At 38.7% G+C, this 17,954-nt stretch overlaps 1 protein-coding gene and 1 pseudogene across 1 annotated transcript in view; both read right to left on the reverse strand.

Moving 5' to 3' along the window:
* The window catches only part of Ofcc1 (orofacial cleft 1 candidate 1), a 314,659-nt gene that overhangs the window by 147,595 nt on the left and 149,110 nt on the right, over positions 1-17,954 (reverse strand). The gene's annotated exons all lie outside the window — the stretch shown is intronic.
* On the reverse strand, positions 1,349-1,669 carry LOC100763772 (annotated as a pseudogene).

Here is a 17,954-nt window from a genome sequence, read left to right on the forward strand (position 1 = left end):
AGTGTTACATCACACACCATCAACTAGGTATCTCACTTCAGTGGACCCCTGTGCCAATGCCTGACCTTGGGACCTTATAATAAATATCCTACTGTAGAAGCATCTAGAGCTTGGAGTGTCTTGGAACAACAACAGCCCAATGAGTGGTTCCATCATCCACAAGGAGACAGCTGTTAAGACTCAAGCCTCGATTCTTGCCCTATCCGTTACCTCCAAGAGGTAAATTCTGCCATCTCCTGCCATTTGGGGTTACCTCTGCCAGTGTTTTAAAATACGAAATCAACAGGACATGGTTGCATGCTTTGGGAACCTTGGATCCTTCATAGACAGTCCAACCAGGCTCATGCTCCTATTTGTGACTCATTATAGGGGAACACAGTTTTGCTCCATTTTTGACCCCCGCCCCAGTGGACTATGCCTAGCTACAGACAGACACCAGCAATAGTGAGATCCCCTAGGCACCCTCCCCCCTTCCTGGACACCGGACATTCAGGCTACTGAGATGATATCACATAAACCCTTGGACAAGCTTCTTTCCTGGGAGTCTAAAACCAAATTTCTTAGCAGCAAAGTTGATATGGTCAAGATCAAGTTAGAGAGAGAAGAGAAGAGAAGAGAAGAGAAGAGAAGAGAAGAGAAGAGAAGAGAAGAGAAGAGAAGAGAAGGGTGTTTATTTAACTTTAGGTATGACTATTCTAAGATTCATGATTTGCATTCTCACTGTATAGTTGCACAAGAAGCATTTAATGGAAGACATTTTGCATTTTTAGCATTTTCTTTTTTTTAAGAAGTGCTAAATACTCTTTATTTGATATTACACATAGACCACAGTAAGTGCCTTTTAGTGATAAAAGGCAGCATCCTTTGACTTAGGGAATTCTAATTAAGATGACATCATCAAATCAAGTTACTTCCTGATGTTTAGCCGTTGCCTGTAACAGACCAGTGAATACAAAACTGAAACACAGGTTGAGTCTTCTCATTTCTGAGACAGTAACAGAATCTTCCCAGTGTTTAAACATACTCATATGCCCAGTTATATAAATTTAAGTATAAAACCATTCAATAGGTTTGAGGTGACACCCCCATCTTTGTGGAAAGTAGAACTTTAATAATTAAGTCCAATCACATCTTGAGAAAGGGAGAGCAGCGATGGCATTTATGCAACTGGAATTATTATTTTTAAAAAGATCGTATCCACTTTACTACAAGTCAGTTTTACTTAAATCAGAACTGTCAAAAAAAACATTGTTAGCCATTCATGATCTGAATTTTGGTGTGTGAATTAAATTATGGTAAACATTAAAAGTCATGAGACATTTGTTTTGTAATAAATAAGGCAGCAGAATTACTCATTGGTAGCCTTTTAAAGATAAGCTATTAGGTCCGCCCTCTCTCCCGTCTTCTTCTTAATTCCAGCAAAGATCATTTTTGTTCCAGGAATGTACTTTTTGGGATTCTCCAAATACTCCATCAGGATATCCTCTCCCCAGGTGATACCTCTGTTCTTGTTGGCATCTGTGTACAAGAACCCAGCAGCCTGACCTGTCTTCCTCCAGAACAGACCATGGAGATTTGGCCCAGTCTTATGCTTGCCTCCCTATTCCACGGTGTGGCACTGGGCACACTTCTGAACAAAAATCTTCTTGCCTTTCTCAACAGCAACCATTTTACTTCACTCCCAGGTGATCAACACCACAGTCACTGCAACCCAAAGATGGACATCCTGCTCTCTGCATTTTTAGCATTTTCTAAAAACCCTATTTGTATTGTATTAATTGCTATTGCGCACTCGCGCGCGCACACACACACACACACACACACACACACACACACACACACACACACACACAACTCCAAACCCTTAAACTAGTAACATTATGCCATTCTACAGATTCAACAGATTCAGACATTGAGATTCAGAACAAAGAATTTCCTTTGAATCAAAAAGCAAATTAGTCAAAACTCCAAAATTTCATCTTAGTTCTATTTTACCCCAAAGCCCATATATTTAACCCTTCTGCTGTGTCTTACTTGAGAACCCACACTGTTTTCTACTTACACGAAACATGTTAAAACATTGGACATGTGCTTTTTTGCTGCTGGAACAAATTACCACAAATTTGTAGACTAAAATGACACCCATATATTATATTACATTTTGTGTGCTTATGACTTGGATGACCAGGCAGAGCCTGGCTCTGTTTGTTTCACTCTTGAAAGCCTCACAAGCTAAGATCAATGCAGCAGCCAGGGCTGTGGTTATAGGGACCCCTTGTAGGCTTACTGGTGTGAGCAGAATCTACCATGTCTCACACATTCCGGGTCTTCTCTCTGCTTTCAAGTCATTAGCATCAAGGTACATCTTTTCTTTTCTTTTTCTTCTCTTCCCCACACTTTATCTCATTTGTGTGCAAACATGTGCATGTACATGAATGTGTGTACCAACAGAAGCCAGAGAGGGCATTAGAGCCTGTGGAACTGGAGTTGCAGGTGGTTGTGAGCACCTGGCATGTGTGTCAGCAACCAAACTCTCGTCCTCTGAAAGAGCAGCAAGTGGTCTTAATCCCTGACCCATCATTGCAGACCCAAGACATGTCTTTTCTTGCTTTGAATTTCCAACTGCTTTGCTTTCAACAGCTTAAGATAGCTTTCTACTTGTTTTTAGGTTATGTTCACACAGATAATCTCTCTTCCAACATATGAAATAGCAACAAGTATAATGCTATGGCTGGAGGTTACCAGGACACGAGGGATTGTATTTAACGGTCACAGCATTAGGAAGACTGAGAACCACTGGGTTATGGGCTTGTTTAAAGCAATCTAGGAATAACTTGGAGTAAGCTCTCCAGGAGGTGGCTTTTATTCATTACATGAACTCTTCGGGTACCTTGATTTGATGTTGCTATCAAATTCACAATAATTTATTAGCATAACTTCTCCTGCTGGACTTGGCCTACCCAGTTGCCACCCTAGTATTGCTGTTTCATTTCAGGTCCACAATAGCTGCAGGAAGCAGTCACTCAGCTATGTCTAAATTAGTCTAAGTCTGACTGTGTCCTGTTCAACTCTCGGCACCAGGCAGGGAGGGACTTCATAGTGCCACATTCCTGCTGCCAGCTCTGATCTATAAGGTGCAGTTTTGTCAGCTGTTCAGAAAGATGAGCTCCATCTCCCAGCTCAGGGGAGCACCTCTGCGGTGATGGCATGTCAATGTTTCACAGCTGGAATGCCATGTCTGTGTAGAAGGACACAGATCACCTGTGAGGACTCAGACACAAATGCCTCTGCTCTCAAGAGTCATGGTTATATTTCTCCATTCCAGCACTCCTCCCAGTAGCTTCAGTTTTTCTCTCTAGTTTGATTGTGAATTATATTAGAAGACCTAGTACAGTACCCTATGATAATTAAAGACAGAAATAGAAAAATTGTTTAATATCTTAATTAAAAGATTGAAATGAATATATGTCCTTGTCTGAGCTACCTATGGTCCATTTTATGTGTTAATAATATAAATTCAGGTTAATTATTTGGAAAGTCCCCTTTATTTTATGGAACAGTATTCCACTTAATGATCACATCCTCTTATGTTGAGAAAAAGATAAAATGTTTACAAGTAACATTAACCCGCAGATGCCTTTAGAGTATGTCAGCTGGTGTCACCAAGAAAAAATAAATGGAACAGTCATATTTTTAATAATACATGAGGAACACAAGGAAAACACTTGTCAAAATTGTATAATATTATAGGACCCTCTCTGTATATAAATGCATATGTTTATGAAAGTGTATTTTCTCCCTGTATGCTAATCTTTTTACTTGGCATGTTTTTTAATGGTTTTTCCAAATGACCTTTGCAAAATTAATCAAGGATCTGACACTGTCCTTTGGAGAAATACAAAGAAAGAATGCTGCTCATAATAACTTTTGCATGAAAAACAGCCAGAGAATGACAGAACAGAGAAAACATTAATACTGGAGGGAAAAAAAAGAAAGAAAAAGAAACCTTGAGAAGGAAGCTCACTGAAAAATGCTTGCTTCTTGTCAGAAACATTTTTATGGGTCTCTGAAATTCCATTCCCCTTTATTTTCTGTCCTATTGTTTATGTTGCTTGAAATCGGACAGATTTTTCAAAACAATCCACTAAGTAAAGCACACCACGTTTTCTCAAGCATTCTGACGCAGAAAAGCATCTCAAATTAAAGATTAATAAAACGTACAGAAAGTGCATGTAAAATATAAATACAAAGGAAAAAAATGCCTGCGATTAGACAAGATGGAGATCTAAGCAGAAATTAAATTCAGTTGTATTACATTTCCTATTCTTTTCTTAGAGAAAATTACAACTGAAGTGAGGCGTTTTTCCCCCTGTAATTTAAATGTTAAGCTGCCAGATGTGTGTCCCATGCTTCAAGAGGGAGGCTTTGCATTATTTAGCATATTAAGAATCACAGAATTTTAAAAAGGGCTCCTTTATTGCCTGGAGGTTCCAATTAAGTAAACCTTAGCCTGGTACATTTAAAACTTGCAATACATGAGATCTGCTGCCTTTTCTCACCACAGTCAAGTCTCATCTATATAATAAATAAGGAAAATCTTTAAGATGACATAATTTTTCTTTGGCTTGAGGAATTAAACCTATCTATTATTTTAAGAAGTTTTTAATAGAGGCCAGCAATCTAGAAGACAACTGAAGGTTCAAAATACTTTTTTAATCATAGCAAGTTGACTTTCCTGTTTATGCCAAGGAATGCATGCTTCAAAAAGCCAAATCTGCCCCATCGATTCTTACCCACTCAGTCTGCTTCCTCTGTATTTCCCCCAGTTCCAGTCTTGTGAAATGGGGCAGTTGTAAGGAGCAATAAGGTCATTGTTTTTGAATCGATAATACAATTTTGTGTTTGTATAAATGTCTGTCTGTCTGTCCATCCCTTGTGAACTGTCTGATCACACAGCACAAGTTAGTTGGCCCTTCAGCAGTTTGTGGAAGGAGTTTCAGTAGCTAAGCTAAAATCCGGAATGAGATGGAGGTTCTGGAGGTACACAACATTCATAAATCATAGCCTTAAATACAGCCATTTTTGCCATTTTAGAAAATGTCAAAGGTGTCAACTCTGCCCAAATATACCGCTTAACAGTGACTATTTTAGTAAATTGACTTGAAATGCATTCAGCTAAGTGACAGTCAGAAGCACATAATCTAGTTCACAGGACAAATGAACAGTTTAAAGGCCAAAAAATAAGCAAACAACTACAAATTTTTAGCTGCGCGTTACAATGACCATGGCTGCAGCCACAGGCCAAAATCCTGGTACTAATGTGTTTATTGGCTTCAAAAATAATGGCTTCAGCTGGGTGTTGGTGGCACATGCCTTTAATCCCAGCACTCGGGAGGCAGAGGCAGGCGGATCTCTGTGAGTTCGAGGCCAGCCTGGTCTCCAGAGTGAGTGCCAGGATAGGCTCCAAAACTACACAGTGAAACCCTGTCTCAAAAATCAAAAAAAAAACAAAAACAAAAAAAACAAAAACAAAAACTAAAAACAAAAAAACAAAAAACAATGGCTCCAAATTTTGGAAACATACTGGTCAAGTCAACAAACAGATTAACCAGATTCAAACCTACAGTCAAACATCTAACTGAAAATTTACAAAACAAATAAATCAGATTTATACAAACACAAGTACAAGTTCTCAGCACTCCCTGCCAGTAGCATGATTTGACCCAATAAATGATTACTGCAAGGATGCTTCCAATATAAGTATGTCAGCATGTGCCAAATGCTAAGAAACAAACAGTTTTCATCTCTTGTCTGTACAGGAGGAAAATAGGATTAACAGTTGGAACAGAAGAGTTAGCACAGTAGTTAAGGGATGGCTGCTCTAGCAGAAAGCCCATATTCTGGTCCTAGTATCCATACCAGGTAGCATGCAACGAATCGTAACTCCAGGTCCAGGTGATCCAATGCCCTTGTCTGGTCTCTGCAAATAACCACACACTTGGGTGGGCACACTCTCCCCCAATGTACACACACACACACACACACACACACACACACACACACACACACCACACCACACAAAATAATTCTTTAAAATGAAATGAAATTAAAACGTTACAGTTGACAAAAGTATTATCATATTGAGTGTTTAACCTATGTTATTCTCCATAACACCCAAAGTCCAAAGTGTTTATTAACTGATAGGGTGTATCTAATATTTTATTAACTGTTTTCCTAGAAATGTGAAAATGCCTAGTAATTTAATATTTAAGAATATTTTAATGTAACTAGAAGCAAGAATACAATGAAGTCATCCTTAAATTCCACCTGTCTAAACCAGCAAGCTCATATCTTTCCCACACAAATGGGGACACCAAAGCACACTTGAGTGACACTTATGTGATCCACAGTCAGTCAATCAAGAAGAACATACCTAAATAATAGATTTGAGTTTGTAAAGATATTTACACACATTATTTCCTTAGTTCAAGTTGCTCGTGAACATTATGGCCAGTAGAGAATGTCTATCAACACATTACTAATATTTGAGTCATTTTCCTTCCCCTAGAATGAGATTGATGAATACTCTCTATGCTATTCTAGAGTCCTCATCCAGTGGCTGATGAGAGCAGAGACAGACATCCACAGAAATACACTGAGCTGAAATCTGGAACTCAGTTGAAGAGAGGGAGGAATGAAGAACGAAGGGGTCTGTACCTGGTTGGAGAAACCCACAGAAACAGTTGGCCTGAAAAAGGGAAAGCATATCGACCCCAGATGCTCTTTGGGAGGACAGTACAGGACTAATCCAGCCCCCTGATCATGGATGCCAATGGGGAGGCCCCTGCACTCCTTGGAGCCTCTGGAGGTGGACTGGCGTTTTGCCCTGGTGGGTGGGAGGGACTTCGAGAGCCCATCCCACTTGAAGGGATTCGCTCTGTCTCTGAACACATGGGGAGGGGCCTAGGCCCAGCACAGGAAGATTTGGTGGACTTGGTGGAGCCCTGGTTGGGGGCCCTACCCTGCCTGGGGAGTGGCGGGTGGATGGGGTGGGGGTAGGTTGGAGGTGGGGGAGAAGGAATGGGGGTGGGGGAGGGAGAGGGAGAGGGAAAGTACATGTGAAAATATTAATAATTTAGTAAAAAAAAAGATTATAAAAGATTTATGCATCCATACCTTGCCTGATAAAATACTATCGTAATAAAGAAAATGGATATATTTTGTTATTCTTTTTAAGAATAGCCTTTAAACACTTCTCAACTCTGCAATATAAAAGAAGAACCTACCCTTTTATAAAAAATTACCTGATTTTCCCCCTTAGTCTTAAAAATATTAAATTCTCCATTTTACATACAACAAAAGAATCCAGAAATTTTGATATACTGCTTGTGAGCTTTTTCCTGATTACCATCAATTAACAGTCCACTGAACTTAGAACATTCAAAGCTATTTGCAATAATGAATTATTTTACCTATTTAAGTTACTGCCGATACTAGAAAATTAGAGAGAGTAATAGATAAAGTCATAGACTGATAGTCCAATTCAGCAAGGCATGTATCTAATATTGCAGAAATCTGATGAGTAACAAAGAGGTGGATTCATAAGAACCTGTAAACACTCAACCTCATGTGGCCAACAGATGAACTTGTATAAGCACAACAAGTTAGAAGTGAAAGCAGAAAGATAGAAGAAAAAGTGTTAGACAATAATCAATTAAACAATACTCACAGAAATAATCTATAGATCAAAGAGAAAGTCTTCAATGGTGCTTTGCCTACTTCTTCATTCAAGAGAATATGCACTGAGTCCTGGGTAAGGATGACCCAGGATCCTGACTGATTCTTTCTTTCCTGCCACCTGAGACATACATCTCTCAGACATTTTGAAGTGAGACCAGCATAAAGGGTCCCATGACAAGTATCTGACAGGTAGCTCTTAGCATGAGGCCAGGGAATACTTCCCCACCCCCACACACCAGGTCGTCTATAGAAACCCTTCATCCTCTTAAGCATCCCCAGACATTCCCCACTGGGACAACAAGAAGCACAAATTGAATCATGGAGATTACAATAATTCAACATCTTTTAAATTCTAACTGCAAATTTTTTCTCAGTCACAAAATTTTATGTGATAACTAACATTAAAGAATGAAGGGGAAAATACATACTCAAATGAAAGAAAACTTAATGGAAAATCTCACTAAATTATCTACCTTTGACAAACAATTAAAACATGAAGAAAATGGAGGTAAAGGAACCATGAGGTACCTGGGAGGAATACAGAAAAATGGAAAAGCCCCAGATATTAACCTATGTTTAATGCACTCAACTTTATCTTATGGGCTTCAGAAATCATATTTGATGACCAGAATAAAATTTATAATCCCACATGTTACTCAAGAAATTGATATTTTTAAAAAAGGATGAGGAAAAGGTCTGGAGTGGAAGCAAGACATGCCCAACTGATTCAAAGTGGTAAAACACAGACAATTGAAACTGATATCATATGTGTACACAAACATGTATATACTGATGACATTAAATGATCTGTGTGGTGATTTTGTTCTTGTACAAGCATCATGGAATATACTTGCATAAACTAAGTTGATATGGAAGACATTAGGGAATGCAGTCTTGTGGGACCAAAGCCCAATAGTCAGTCTACTGTTGACAAAAATAGTGTTGTACAACACATGATTGTTCTCTACCCCCAGCACAAGTAGTAAGAAAAACCATACAAAAAGCCCTCTAAAATGGTAAGTAAATGAAGATGGAATTCTAGCTAGTATTCAATAATCTATATGGAGAAAAGCCAGCAGAAGAGAACAACAGCTGAAAAAGCAACAAGAAAACAAAGTTTAACATGTCAAACATATTCTGTCATATTAATAATTATCTTAAATGCATAGTCTAACTATTTCAATTAAAAGATAGATATAGGCAAAACAAGCTTTTGAAAAATGCTCTAATTATGTAATAATTATAATGATTATCCAATTGAAAAAAAAACAAACTAAAAAAATGAAAAAAGAATCACTTACCAACATTAAGAAGTCAGGATTGACTATATTGATGTAAGATAAAAAAGAATTCAGAACAAGAAAAAAGATCATTACATGTAAACAATATTGTACAATAATAGCTAAATCATCAATGTACCAACATGTTGAAATTTCAAGAATTCATGGACAAATACTGGATCATCAACTATTACAAAGCAGAAATGGGGTGAAGGGAGACTTAATTATCAGTTATAGTTAAGGAATTTAAGACTCCCTTCCCCTAGATGATAGAATTAAAAATTGATCAAACTACAATAAAGATATAGTTGATCTGACAAACACAACCAATAAATACAATCTATTCACACACACACACACACACACACACACACACACATACATACACACACATGTAAATCGGTGTCTACAAGGTGCCCATGGATAATTCACAAACACATTCTGGACCATGAAGCAAGCCTCATCAAATTGAGAAGAATTGAAAACATACAGAACATGTCCCATAATTATAATAAAGCTGAACTAGTGATCAAAAACAGAATGGCAAGAAGGAAAATTATAAACAGCTACCAACTAAACAGCACAAGTCTAAATAACCTGTGGTTTAAACAGAAAGTCTTAATGAAAATTGAAAAAAAATCACCTTAATGAAGTTGAAGCCCTGCTGAGAAGAAGTTTCATAGCATTAAACATTCACTTTGGGAAAGAAGAAAATTAGTCATCTTAAGGTCCGACATGAAGAACATCAAAAAAAAAATGTGAATCAAATAGAAGGAAGAAAATGATCATAATATGAATATAAATCAATAAAGAGGAAATCAAGAAAAGGGCAGAAACAACATAACAAAGCTGGTTCTTTTGTGGACAGAAGTTTATGTCCCACCCGGTCTCGTAGCCCTTTAGTCCCAAATAAACACACAGAGGCTTATATTAATTACAAACTGTTTGGCCAGTGACTCAGGCTTCTTATTGGCTAGCTCTCTCTTAATCTGTTCCTATTAATCAATGTATCGGGCATCCTACATTCCCAGTAGCTACATGGTGTCTCGAAGACTCACTCTGTGTATTCCTCTTCCCAGAATTCACTTAGTCTGGTAGTGCCACCTCTACTTCTTACCTGCCTACATCCTGCCTATCCATTGGCCAAGATAGCTTTATTCATCAATCAATAAGAGAAACATATATTCATAGCATACAGAAGGACATCCCCCATCATTCTTTAAAAACAACAAAGCTGATAAACTAGCCAGACCAACAAATCAGATGAGGGATGTTTCAGGTTACCAGTACCAGGAAGGAAAGGGAGCCACTGAAAAGAAAACTAAAGGGAATTCAATCCTCACATATCACACATGGTGGCACTTGGTCAAGCCAGATCCAGATATTTGTGTGGTTTGGGTTTTTTATTTTTGTTTTTGGTGTTTTTGTTTTATTTTATTTTATTTTATTTTTTGTATTTTGAGACAGGGGAACTCTATGTAGTCATGGTCATCCTGGACCTTGCTATGTGGATTAAGCTGGCCTCAAATAAACAGATATTTTGAAGAGTCCCTTAGCTATTTTTTAAAAAAGAATCTAATTAGTAATATAAAACCTAAGGCGCTGCCAATTTCCTTGAATATTCTACCAAATGTTTAGTGGAAAAACATCCTCACTTTCTTTCTTTCTTTCTTTCTTTCTTTCTTTCTTTCTTTCTTTCTTTCTCTCTTTCTTTTTCTCTCCCTCTCTCTCTCTCTCTCTCTCTCTCTCTTCTTCTCTCTCTCTCTCTCTCTCTCTCTCACACACACACACACACACATGAACACACACACAAAATAAAACAAACAAACAAACCAAAAAACCAAAAAACTATGTCAGTCAGTTTTAGTGGCTCTGTGACAAACTGGCCTAGACAACTTCAGGGAAGTTCACTTTAGCTCATTAGTTTTATTGCATGGTCATTTGGGACTATGTACTCTGGCAGAACCATAGCAAACAAATTGTGTAGCAGAGAACAGTTTTAACCACGTGGTAGCAGGCAAGCAGAGAAATGAGTAGATCAAGAATCACATTCAAAAACACGAAGCACACCTTCAGTGAAATACTACCTCCATGTCTCACTTAGCTCCTAAGTTTCTACCACCTCACCAAAGTATCACCACCTGGGGAATGAACGGTTAACACTTGAGCCAGTGAGGGACATTCCATATTTAACCTACACAACCTGTTCTAGAAAGTAGAGGGATGCATATTTACTAACTTGTTTCACGTGGCTACTATAACCTTGACATCAAAAACAGACAAAGAAAAGACAAAATTTTAAAAGACACCAGATCAGAATCTCTAAATAGGACTAGCAGGAAAAATCTTTTACAGATTGAATATTAGCAATTGGAAATCAACACCATATGAAAAAGATATGGACAAGGAAACTGTAGGGTCTCTTTTAGGTATATAATGTGGATTCAAATGTTTAAATCTCCCACCCTGGTAGTCTCATTAACAAGTCATATGATTGTATTTATCAAATAAACAAAATGCTATGGAATTCCAAAACCATTTGTGGTACCAGGAGGAGGAAGACCCCTGCAGGCTCACTGGCAAGCCAATCCAGCTGAAATAGCAAGTTCCCATTCCACTGAGAGACCCTGCCTCAAAAACCAAGGTGGGGAACAATGGAGGAAGACAAGAAGATGCCCAGCCTTGATCTCTGACCTCCTTCTGCATATCCACAGGTGTAAACACACGAATACACACGCTCACACACACACACACATACATAACCAAGATGTATTTTTTTCACTGCTGCTGTTAGTGTAGCATTGGGACTTCTGGCAATAATGAGTACTCTACAATGACATAAGGGTGTAGGTATATAGTTTGTACCAGAAGGAATGAAAATGACTGTATTAGAAGATGACGTGATATTCATTGTAGTGTTTCAAGCAGTAGAGCTGAAGAAATGGCCCAGCAGGTAATAAAGCTTGATGTTCTTACAGAAGACCCAGGTATGGTTCCTATCATCTAAATTGTACAACTTACAAACAACTACTCATTCACCTGTATTAACTCCAGCTCCAGGGGATCAGACACCTTTTTCTTTTCAGCACTCAAGTACACATGTTATCTACACATAAGCATGATTTAAAAAAGAAGTTTTCAATGAATATACACAAAAATTATTTAAAATCATATAAATAAAATCACATTTCTATATGTGAGTAATGAGTTTGCTAAAATCAAGAACAATTTACAATTATTACAACACTTAGAAAATACAACACAGGTATAGGCTTTACAAAATTTTTGGACTCAAAATTGTAAAATGTTGATTTATTTATTTAAACATATCATACAGACCTAAAAACTAAATAAAATGGAAAAACTTACCCAGTATGATAAAGATATACCTCCCCCTGACTAGATTATAAATCTAACAAAAGTCTACTAACACAGTGAAAGGATGCTAGTCACCTTGAGCATGCGGCTCTAGAAGGTCTTGCCCTTTTACCCAATTCCTTCTGCCTTGCTAAAAATTGTTAGATTACATTCCTGAAGCTAGCCCCCAAGGCCTATTTCTTTATTTGGCTAATCCTTCCTCCTGAGGCTGACTACTAAGTTCCAGCTACCAAAACATTGAAATCCAACAATCAAAAGATCCCTTTGGCTCACCTACTTCACATGCCCAATTAAAATTAAACACCTCATCCTAACATGGGGATTCCCCTTGTACCTTTACAAACTGTCATTTTCCTATGTGTCATGTCTGTCTCCTCCCTTTCCAGAGGCAGTCCTTTGTCCCTCTGAGAAATACCCTTGTCCCCTTTCCCTTTGTTCCTTCACCTTCTTCCCTCATCCTCTATCTCCTGCCTTTGTTTCTTATTTCCTGCCCTGTTCCACTGAGGCAACTAAATCTCCTTTGTATTAATAACTTTATCTGAGAAGTTGGTCTTAGGAGTCATGAGCCAATACGTTTTCCTTTCACACAGTAATAAAGTTTTGGTGTGGAAAACATAAGATTCTTCTAAAATTCATGTGGAAAGGCATGGGCTTTAAATAAGCCAGTATCATCTCAACGAAGAAATGTAAATGAGAGAAATCACTGTGCTACCAAGCTCTATGTCCCAGCTGTGGCAATCAAGACTGTGGAGTTAGCAGAGTGAGAGGCAGGTCATGAAGTTAATGGGAAAAAAAAATGGAAGTAAGTCTGTAGGACTGTGCCCAACTGCTAATTTTTAAGACAGGTACAGAACCAATTTGATGAGGGAAAGATAGTTTTAAGCTAACAGCGTCGGGAAAATCTGTTGTTTTCATAGGGAAAGAATAGAGCTAACACTCATGTATTTGCATTTAAAAGACAGAAAATTCTCTTGAAAGATAGAAAAATAACTAAAATGTTATTGGACTTGACATCCAAAATAGGAACCATAAAAGGAAAAACTGGTAAATTGGGAATTTTAAAATCCTATGGTGAAGTGAAAGGTTGGAACAGGAGGATAACCTGAAGCTGAGGTACCAGCTTGCCTGCCACTCACACCAGGAAGCAAGAGTCCCTGTCTCAAATAAGGCAGAAGGCAAGGGCGACACCTGAGGTTGTTCTCTGGCGTCTATAGGCCAGCTGTGCCATATGCCTGCCAACGTTCCTACACAGAGACACTAGATAGACAGGTAGCTACATAAAAAGCTAATTGTCCTCTTACTCATGTGAAGTCTCACAGTCCCCTCAATCTTTCACTCATCAATTTTGGAAGGACAGATCTGGTCAAAGGAGATGCCACCTTCTGTGGACTTGCAGGAAGAACCTGAACTAAGAGCCAGTGAAAGAAGCTGTACTTAACTGTAAGGCCCACCCAACTGGCAGCCCCTTTGTCACGACTAAAGGCAGATCCTCATCAGGCAGTCTTGGTTCCATTCATCATGACTCATATGTTAGCAAAAGTAGAATGAAAGTGTATTTTATCCCTACAGCTCCTTATTTCAACTTCCGTCTGTGTTCAGCTATCGGCACTCCTGGGAGCCTCAGATTAAATAGTGAGGACAGAGATGAGTGGGTGCCATCAAAACACCGTGATAACTCTCCCTGCCTAAGCCACTGCTCCTGAGGCTATTTCAGAGGGCTCTCATTTTCTCATGCTGATAGGTCCACCTCAATGGCTCGTATTTAGCCAAGAAGCATGGCCTTGTGATCTATTGCCATATCTACTTGTATGTTATCATTTTAGACATTTGTGTAATTCTGAGACACAGACTAAATTGACCAAAGACAAATGAGAATATGTTTTATGAATGACTATTAAATATATGCATATATATTATAGATAGTACATATATAATATACATGCACATATCTTTTTTGCACAGTGAGCACACTCATTGTGTGTGAAAAGATTAAGGAACATATATACCACATACATATCCATAAAACAGAATCAGAGAGCTGAGTGAGAATAAAATTTTTGTCCCTTCTTTAAAGAGTGCTCTTAGAAAAATACATATCCTGGTAAATGTTACGATATCACAAACCTTTGGTATGTGGCAGGCACTAAAAGGGATACTAACTTTCCCACACTCCCCAGGTGTGTTGGAGGCTCAACCATCTTGGCTCATGCAAATACACTCTGCCAGTCCCACAATGACACAACTGCTTAGCAATCCATCTCTCAGAATATAACCCTGTTGTTAAATGATGCATGGCTGTGCTCTCAAAACTGAGTTCCTTCATCATTCCTGAAATACAGATAATCTGAAGAGTGCTGGAACGGGCTATGGCCATGCATGAGAAAAGCATGTCAAAGCAGTGTGGTCGGCAATCTAGCCCTCAGCCCTTGTGTTCCGTTAGTGTACAGTTTGCTCTACAGGGAGGATGCATGAGGCCGCACAAAACACTGAGCATAGGCACAGTCCTGGAATCTCAAGCTGTGGTGTTCTGTGGCTCTAACAGACTCTAATTGGAAACACACACCACATATTCATGTCCTACAATAGAGGAGCAAACATTTATCTGCATCTTTTCCGCCAACCTTATTTTTGATCGTTTGCATGTGACACATCTGTTTTTATTACCACTTCTACTTTTCAAGTGAAGCACAGGGAGGAGGGCGGGGTTCGAAGGTAGCTTCCCTACAGTGTTTTGACTCCTGAAACAGCAGCAGATCTATGGGTGCTGCTCCCTGAAGGAAAGGATACAGCACAGTCTAACCTGCTGGAAACGTTTTAAGCATTTCTCATCTCTCTCTGTCCCTCAGAGAGGGACTTTTGACACGCCCTCTTTCCTCCTCTCTTGGCATTAACTGCTTCTTCACTTCCTTTACATCAGTGGGAACACTTCCTGTATGGGTGTCAGGATCTTTGGAGGGGTCAGGGGCTGCCCTGCAGAGGAAATGACAAACTGTGAAATGGGAAAGAGCAATTCCTTCCACATGTTCCCTTCTTCCAGGAGCAGTGAGAGGCTGTCAGCTAGCATCACCGTGGGCCCAGGCAGGGCTCTGCACCATAGTCCTGTCAAAACCAATCTACAGACCTATGTGACTGCTTCAAGCCATCTCAGCACCAGCAGGTTTCAGACATGACGTGGAGATGGAAGTGGATCAAAGAAAATGAAATATTGAAATATTGTAGCAGACTGTGAGGGATGGTGACGAACCCCAGAAAATAAGCCCAAGAGGAAAACAAATCACAATTTTTTTTAAAGAAATCTACCTCAGCTCCAAAAAACACTGAGAAGAATTTGCTCAGCTAAGCCTCTTTGGGGAGTTCGATGCTATAGCTACCAGAAGGTTTGTTCTGTTTGTAAATAAAGCTAAAAGGTGACCATCTCAATGCTTAAGGGAAAGCAAGAGGGGGAGAATGAACTAGGAGGCTAGAGGGTGTGGGATAATAGAATTTAAGAAGAATTTAGCAATTGCTGCTTTTTTTGAAGGATCTAAATTAGAGACTTTTGAAGCTTTTCTGTGACTTATAGTATTTTATGCATTTCTATATTGTAAGTAAGGGCATTTCAAAATGCAGGTAATTAGCTCTTTATGCAGATTAATCACTTTGAAACATACTGTGGTTTCCCGAGGCTCAGTTTTGTACTCAGATGAAGGATTCAGATCTATTGATGCTATCTGAAAACAAAACAAAACAAAAAGCCTACAGACCAAATGCCAGAGTCTACCATTTGCTTTAAAGTTTCAACAAACTTTGAACTTAAGTAGTCATTCAATTCTTAAGTCATTCAATGACTTAAGTAGTCATTCAAAATACTTCAAATTATGGCTATCTATTGTACAAGTCCTCCTTCTTTGGAAGCTCTCTGAAGTGGTTATGGTTGTCTGTAACCTGGAACTATCTCAGAGAGTTTGTCCCTAAGCTCAGCTCCGACTGTTACCAGCAAAATCCTGCAGACTGTTTTCAAGTTCCACATTCGTGATTTTAGGGTTCTGCCCCAGAAATGAGGTAGCAGTTGACAAATTACTGTATGTACATAAGGATTAATATATATGAATTATATGTACACATATACATCATATATGTATACACATACACACACATACATATGATCCAGGTAACTAATAATGTCTTAGAGAAGTTCTAGGAGACTAAGGTCATCAATTCGAGGCGATCACAAATCACATAGTGAGACTATGACTTGAAGAAACAATAATAAATAATAAATGTATAAGGAAAGAGTTGCTTTCCTTATCTAAGTTCAACAGGAATTTGGGGCTGGGGCTTTTGCAATGTAACATAGTGATCTAATTCAAACTGGCTGCAGAAACTTGACGCCAACACTCACAAGCTGTCAGTCATCACAGGGAAGACAGGTAACCCTGGTAAGTCTCCTGACTTCCTCAGCTCTAACTTCCTCAGCTTCAGATGACGGGTGTTCAGCCCAATGGGATGTGCCCTCACTGTGCTTCTACTTCTCCCACTATTAGTTTTTTTTTTTTTCCTGTTTGTCCTCTCACCGTCTCATGTTGGACAGACAGAAGTACACAGTAGGTACAGTGCTCCTGTAAAGCTACTCAGAAAGTTGCTGAAACAAGAAAAAGAAGAAAAGAAAGAAGAAAGTGAAGGAAGGAAAGGAAAAATACAGCTTTTAAATGAAAGAATAAACATAGAGCTAGTTGATTTTTTAAGTTTCTAGTATTATAATAAGCCATTGACAAAGAAATGGTAGAAAAGCAACTTCAAAAATAAGTACCAAGTCCTTTTCTAGGGCTTAGCCCAAGAAAGGTACAAGTCATTGGGGATGAACACGGATATTGAGGAAACTAATTTCTGTAGTCACGACAGACATAGAGAACTTTAGCAAAAACTAAAAAATTCAGTCAATTGATTTTTGGCCAGTATGCAAACCTTATAAGTCTATCCACAAAAGGATGCACACAGAAGCCCCTAAACTTAATCCTAACCCAGTACCTAATTCAAAACCAAACTTCAAATAGATCATCCACCCAAACTTTCAGAAGAAAACAGAAAGTCTTGTGAACTGAATGAAGTAAGGCAGAGTTTGAAGGAGTGGCACAAAAAAGCTCAATCTACTTTGCCTGATAGACAGGACTTAATCAAAATCCAGAAGGTTCGCTCTGTGACAGACAGGCCTAAAGAAACCAGAAAGGTCAAAGTCAGGTAAGGAGGAAATATTTGCAACTAGAATATTCCTGAAAGCACATGTAAGAAAAACACAGCATTAGGAAAATTAAAAGCATAATTAAAAACTGCCAACAAGAGTCAGAGATGTCACACAACTGGTAGAGTGTTTACCTAGCAAACATGTCACCTTAAATTCAACCCAAGATACCATTTAAGGCCAGTGTGGGTATGCACTTTCAATCCTTGTGCTCGGAAGGCAAGACAGGAGAATCAGAAGCCGAAGGTCATCTTCACTTGTACAGTGAGTTCAAGATCAGCCTGACCAGGTTCACTATACTCTGTTTCAAAACAAACAAGCAAATTAAGACTGGTATG

Source organism: Cricetulus griseus, chromosome 3, assembly GCF_003668045.3.
Source record: "Cricetulus griseus strain 17A/GY chromosome 3, alternate assembly CriGri-PICRH-1.0, whole genome shotgun sequence".
Classification (NCBI taxonomy): Eukaryota; Metazoa; Chordata; class Mammalia; order Rodentia; family Cricetidae; genus Cricetulus; species Cricetulus griseus.